This window comes from Anopheles ziemanni, assembly GCF_943734765.1.
Source record: "Anopheles ziemanni chromosome X unlocalized genomic scaffold, idAnoZiCoDA_A2_x.2 X_unloc_13, whole genome shotgun sequence".
NCBI lineage: Eukaryota > Metazoa > Arthropoda > Insecta > Diptera > Culicidae > Anopheles > Anopheles ziemanni.
Window position 1 is genome coordinate 240,279 of NW_026689741.1, and position 7,222 is coordinate 247,500.

Consider the following 7,222-nt stretch of genomic DNA (forward strand, 5'->3'; position numbering starts at 1 on the left):
GACCAAGCGTACCGAGAGAATCGGTACTATAGAGCCCTCGTGGTTCTACACAAAGACTTTATGTTCGGGGTTCACACCCCAAATCGAACGTGGAATTTACTTTCTGATGGTCATGCGGTCGTCCAAAGGGGTCTAGTATCCTGGGATGACAAGCATCACGGGCACAGCTCGTATCAAAACAGTCGAAGAGGCCCGCGAAAGCTTGCTTTCCATGGCTATGCGATGCACAAATTGAGTTTACTCACCGTAGTATAAAACGAACGAACCGAACCTATCCGAGTAGGGATAATGGGCGCAGTAACATACTTCTGTGACCCAGCGAGAGTTGAACGAGGTGACATGAACTGTCAGTGGCTTATATCAGATGGGATACATACATGAGATTGCTTTCAAATCTACACTCGAAAACCTAACCAAGTAAAAGCGAACGTGGGGAGGATTCGAAACTGGTAACGAAATCTTAAGCTGGAAAGAGTCATCACTATGGATACATATTATGCGAAACCAATCAAGTGCTCAGTACTGATCCAAAACCTAAGAGCACTAGTGAACACCTTATTCTCACCCTAGTTCACATCCAAGTGATATCGACCACGTGTGTGAAGCAAAGACCAATCGAATTCCTCAATGGACTGAACACTATGAACAAATGGCCAAAAACGTTATAACTATCCAAACATCCTACTATCTAGCGAAAGTCATCACGATGGAACCATACAATGATCTTAACCTATAGCGCTCACCTATTCCTACCCAGAGTGCAAGTGAACAGATTGCTCACCCTTACCAGTTCACAACCACGTGATCGACTAACATACCGAGGTTACCACAAGTCAAAGTTATACGTTTACAAGCGCAAGACCAATCGAAAACCCCGAAAGCAATCTCGACCCAAAATGTATTATCCGTGAGTGTAGTCGAGTCTCGTACTCGTCATCTGTAATCGTCGGATAGAATATCCAGTACACGGTTGTCTTTCCAAATGAAATCTACATACAGAACTCGCTCTTGGCAAATGGGTGGCATTGGCGCAATCAGGAGCGAGTTCCCGTCCGGGTGCCAAGTGATTGGCAAATGTCTGGGGGAAAGCAACCATATGTTGATTTGTCTGTTAGTGTACTGGGTGTTTGAGGTATGTAGTATCCACGCTTGGTTGGGTGTGTCAGAGGACCATGGATGCGTTCACAACCCCAATTGGGGTACATCGGGAATGATTTTGTGGAACCGATGTGCCCGGCACACACTAAGTTTTGTTGCAAGTTAATAGTGTGCCATGTCCGGGGGGGTTGTGATTAAACTCTGGTGAATTGCGTACTGTGGTGATTGGGGTATGAAAGCCCCGCAGTTGCAATGATCGGACGCGCCTAGCGTGTCCTTTAGTTGATGGTAGGGAAATGAAGGCCCTTGTCAGCTCACCTAAGTATTCATGGAAGTTTGGCATAAGGTCGCTGTGGTAGGGGTATGAAGGCCCCGTCAGCGCATGCACAATCGGGCGCACGTGCGCTTAGCGGAGTCGAATGCCGCTCAAGTGCCTGTCCGGTGCATCGGGTGTGTGTGATACGAGGGCAATGAGGTTCGCACGGGGGCTCGCCTCCCGTGTGCTACCGGACTTGACAGCATATAGAACGTGGTGTTTGCTCCTCCGGGTGCAATGGGACAATGAACATTCGAACGCAAAGTCGGAATTCTGGTTGATCCTACCAGTAATATACGCTCGTCTCAAAGGTTAAGCCATGCATGTCTAAGTACAAACAGATTTAATGTGAAACCGCATAAGGCTCAGTATAACAGCTATAATTTACGAGATCATCAACCTAGTTACTTGGATAACTGTGGAAAATCTAGAGCTAATACATGCAACATGCCAGGACCCTCGCGGGAACTGGTGCACTTATTAGTCAAACCAATCGCGGGTTCTCCGTGTCATTGAGTTGAAGTCTGGATAATGATGCTGATCGTATGGTCTCGCACCGACGACAGATCTCGCAAATATCTGCCCTATCAACTATGGATGGTAGTATAGAGGACTACCATGGTTGCAACGGGTAACGGGGAATCAGGGTTCGATTCCGGAGAGGGAGCCTGAGAAATGGCTACCACATCCAAGGAAGGCAGCAGGCGCGTAAATTACCCAATCCCGGGACGGGGAGGTAGTGACGAGAAATAACAATATGAAACTCTTTAATGATGTTTCATAATTGGAATGAGTAGAGCATAAATCCTTCTACGAGGATCAAGTGGAGGGCAAGTCTGGTGCCAGCAGCCGCGGTAATTCCAGCTCCACTAGCGTATATTAAAATTGTTGCGGTTAAAACGTTCGAAGTTGATACTTGTCCAACACAGTCCGGCTCCGCCGACCCGGTCAACCCGTGGTCGGTGGGCCAAGTCGGAATCTGGTTGCGACTCAATGGTGTGGTAGGGCACCAAGTCTGTGTCATGGTGTGCCCTTCAACGGGTGCAAGTGTAACATAGAGCTCGACCGCTCACGTTTACCTTGAACAAATTAGAGTGCTTAAAGCAGGGTGCCCAAACGCCCTAGAATAATCTTGCATGGAATAATGGAATACGACCTTGGTCTAATCTTTCATTGGTTTGTACTCAGACCGGAGGTAATGATTAACAGAAGTAGTTGGGGACACTAGTATTACGGCGCGAGAGGTGAAATTCGTAGACCGTCGTAAGACTAACTAAAGCGAAGGCATTTGTCAAGGATGCTTTCTTTAATCAAGAACGAAAGTTAGAGGATCGAAGGCGATTAGATACCGCCCTAGTTCTAACCGTAAACGATGCCAACTAGCAATTGGGAGACGCTACAACCAGGTGCTCTCAGTAGCTTCCGGGAAACCAAAGTCAGGTTCCGGGGGAAGTATGGTTGCAAAGTTGAAACTTAAAGGAATTGACGGAAGGGCACCACAATGAAATGGAGCTTGCGGTTCAATTTGACTCAACACGGGAAAACTTACCAGGTCCGAACTTATGGAGGTGAGACAGATTAATAGCTCTTTCTCAAATTTAAGGGTAGTGGTGCATGGCCGTTCTTAGTTCGTGGATTGATTTGTCTGGTTAATTCCGATAACGAACGTGACTCACATATGCTAACTAGAACGCAGTCAGCGTTAATGCGTCGATGCCGATTGGAACGGGTTAGGACCTTTCGGTGGAGTATGACCTGACACCTTCGCTGTTCGTGTGCGCAAGTGCACTTACGGTACGCTGCTTAGCAGGACAATTTGTGTTTAGCAAAATGAGATCGAGCGATAACAGGTCCGTGATGCCCTTAGATGTTCTGGGCTACACGCGTGCTACAATGTGGGTAGCAGCGTGTCTCCTATTCCGAGAGGAACGGGAAATCACTCAAATACTCACTTAGTAGGGATTATGGATTGCAATGGTCCATATGAACTCGGAACTTCTAGTAAGTGCTGGTCATCAGCCAGCGTTGAATACGTCCCTGCCCTTTGTACACACCGCCCGTCGCTACTACCGATGGATTATTTAGTGAGGTCTTTGGAGATGATCGTTCGCTGGATCCTCGTGAACCGCGTCTGCTTTATCGAAGTTGACCGAACTTGATGATTTAGAGGAAGTAAAAGTCGTAACAAGGTTTCCGTAGGTGAACCTGCGGAAGGATCATTAGTGGCCAAGTGATCCTTCCAGAAGTCCGAACCTGCGGGTTGAGACTTCGGCACAAGTTGCCATATGATAATTGACGAAACACTATAGAAGTCCGAACCTGCGGGTTGAGACTTCGGCACAAGTTGCCATATGATAATTGACGAAACACTATAGAAGTCCGAACCTGCGGGTTGAGACTTCGGCACAAGTTGCCATATGATAATTGACGAAACACTATAGAAGTCCGAACCTGCGGGTTGAGACTTAGGCACAAGTTGCCTTATATAAAACTTCGAACAAATACACAAGTCCGAACCTGCGGGTTGAGACTTAGGCACAAGTTGCCATATGATAGTTGACGAAACACGTTAGAAGTCCGAACCTGCGGGTTGAGACTTCGGCACAAGTTGCCATATGAACATTGACGAAACACTATGAAGTCCGAACCTGCGGGTTGAGACTTAGGCACAAGTTGCCTTATATATAACTTCGAACAAATACACAAGTCCGAACCTGCGGGTTGAGACTTAGGCACAAGTTGCCTTATATATAACTTCGAACAAATACACAAGTCCGAACCTGCGGGTTGAGACTTAGGCACAAGTTGCCTTATACATACATTGGCCAAATAAACAGAAGTCCGAACCTGCGGGTTGAGACTTAATGCGATCTAGATACCAAGTTGACATCCAATACCTGTTGAGCAAAACCAAAGATTCCCTGTTCTCGAATGAATACACTATATAACAGGGAATCATGAAGAAATCAAGCAAGCGTGAAACAAAGTCATCACTTGGGCATGCTCGATAGCCAACCACATGACATTAACCTAAGAGAGCATGCAAACCACATGATACCTATAAACGATTAACCCGCCCTAGTTCAATCGTTCGCCAAGTGATGACTTCAGTATGGCTAAGAGAAAAACTTTTAAATGGGAAAAACTCTAAGTCCGAACCTCCGGGTTGAGACTTTCCGCGTCCGGAGGTACGCGTACCGCCTACCCGAAAGATGGTGAATCAGGGGTGTCCGATCAGCAATGGTCGGATGCCCCGTCGTAGTCCAACTATGACAATCAAAGTCAAGACCTCCGGGTTGAGACTTTCCGCGTCCGGAGGTACGCGTACCGCCTACCCGAAAGATGGTGTGCTTCTGGGGTATTCGATGAGTCGGATACCCCGTCGTAGTCCAACTATGACAATACAAAGTCAAGACCTCCGGGTTGAGACTTCCGCGTCGGAGGTGCGCGCACCGCCTACCCGAAAGATGATGAATCAGGGGTGTTCGATCAGCAATGGTCGGATGCCCCGTCGTAGTCCAACTATGACAATCAAAGTCAAGACCTCCGGGTTGAGACTTTCCGCGAGTACAAGCATAAAGGAACACGGACCAAGCCGTACCGAGAGAATCGGTACTAGAGCCCTTGTGGTTCTACATTGAGAGAGCCCTCGTGGTTCTCATTAGGGGCTTTATGCAAGTCGTACTCAATACTGTGGTGTGAAGTATAAAGTAGTCCTCGCCTGGTCCACGCTGCTTCGGCGGTCCTGGGTAAGATAGTTCATTCTAGCTTGCCCTATAGTGGAATGAGGACACTTAATGCTTCGTCTTTTAGCGGCGGCTAGACTCCTCCTCACGGGGAACGAGTTGACGCACACAGCGGCGGCTTACGCACTATGGCAATCATGGATGCCTGAAGATTCCGTGAAGTTCTCCCCTGGTCCACGCTGCCTCGGCAGTCCTGGGTAAAATGGAATATTTCCAGCTTGCCCTATAGTGGAAGAGGACTATCCAACAATACAAAGTCAAGACCTCCGGGTTGAGACTTTCCGCGTCGGTGGTGTCGCGCACCGCCTATCCGAAAGATGGTGTAACAGGGGTGTTCGATCAGCAATGGTCGGATGCCCCGTCATAGTCCAACTATGACAACCAAAGTCAAGACCTCCGGGTTGAGACTTTCCGCGTCCGGAGGTACGCGTACCGCCTACCCGAAAGATGGTGTGCTTCTGGGGTATTCGATGAGTCGGATACCCCGTCGTAGTCCAACTATGACAATACAAAGTCAAGACCTCCGGGTTGAGACTTCCGCGTCGGAGGTGCGCGCACCGCCTACCCGAAAGATGATGAATCAGGGGTGTTCGATCAGCAATGGTCGGATGCCCCGTCGTAGTCCAACTATGACAATCAAAGTCAAGACCTCCGGGTTGAGACTTCCGCGTCCGGAGGTACGCGTACCGCCTACCCGAAAGATGGTGTGCTTCTGGGGTATTCGATGAGTCGGATACCCCGTCGTAGTCCAACTATGACAATCAAAGTCAAGACCTCCGGGTTGAGACTTTCTAAGAGTACAAGCATAAAGGAACACGGACCAAGCCGTACCGAGAGAATCGGTACTAGAGCCCTCGTGGTTCTACATTGAGAGAGCCCTCGTGGTTCTCATTAGGGGCTTTATGCAAGTCGTACTCAATACTGTGGTGTGAAGTATAAAGTATAGAGTCCTCCACTGGTCCACGCTGCTCCGGCGGTCCTGGGTAAGATAGTTCATTCTAGCTTGCCCTATGTGGAAGAGGACTCAATACCCTACCTGTTGAGCTTGAAACAAAGTCATCACTTGGGCATGCTCATATTGCCATACACAATTACATTATATTCGAATGAGCATGCAAGCGACCCTATATAGACCGAACCAAAACGATAGATACCGCCGTAGTTCACCCCCACCAAGTGATGACTTCAGTATGGCTAGTGTGTGAAGTATAAAGTATAGTCCTCCCCTGGTCCACACTGCTTCGGCGGTCCTGGGTAAGATAGTTAGTTCTAGCTTGCCCTATGTGGAAGAGGACACCATACTTAATACTGTGGTGTAATGAACAAAGTATAGTCCTCCACTGGTCCACGCTGCTTCGGCGGTCCTGGGTAAGATAGTTAGTTCTAGCTTGCCCTATGTGGAAGAGGGCATACAAGACAAAGTATAGTTCTCCCCTGGTCCACGCTGCTTCGGCGGTCCTGGGTAAGATAGTTAATTCTAGCTTGCCCTATGTGGAAGAGAGCATACATGAACCAAGAACGAAGGTTATGATCGAGGAATGATTCGACAACTAACCGATGGTATGAAATGTGAAGAATTCAAGCAAGCACACAATCAAGTCATCACTTGGGCATGCTCGATAGCCAACCCTATGACATTAACCTAGTAGAGCATGCGAAAACCAATATATATGTAAACGATGCCCCTCCCTAGTTCAGCGCTTCAACCAAGTGATGACTTCAGAATGGCTAAATCAAATCGGTTCAAAACATACCATCGGTACCCTATTGAAACACACAAGTCGATATCAAACCTCATGATTGTGTAGTCCTCCACTGGTCCACACTGCTCCGGCGGTCCTGGGTAAGATAGTTCATTCTAGCTTGCCCTATGTGGAAGAGGGCACATTACTCAATACTGTGGTGTTATGAACAAAGTATAGTCCTCCACTGGTCCACGCTGCTTCGGCGGTCCTGGGTAAGATAGTTAGTTCTAGCTTGCCCTATGTGGAAGAGGGCATACAAGACAAAGTATAGTTCTCCCCTGGTCCACGCTGCTTCGGCGGTCCTGGGTAAGATAGTT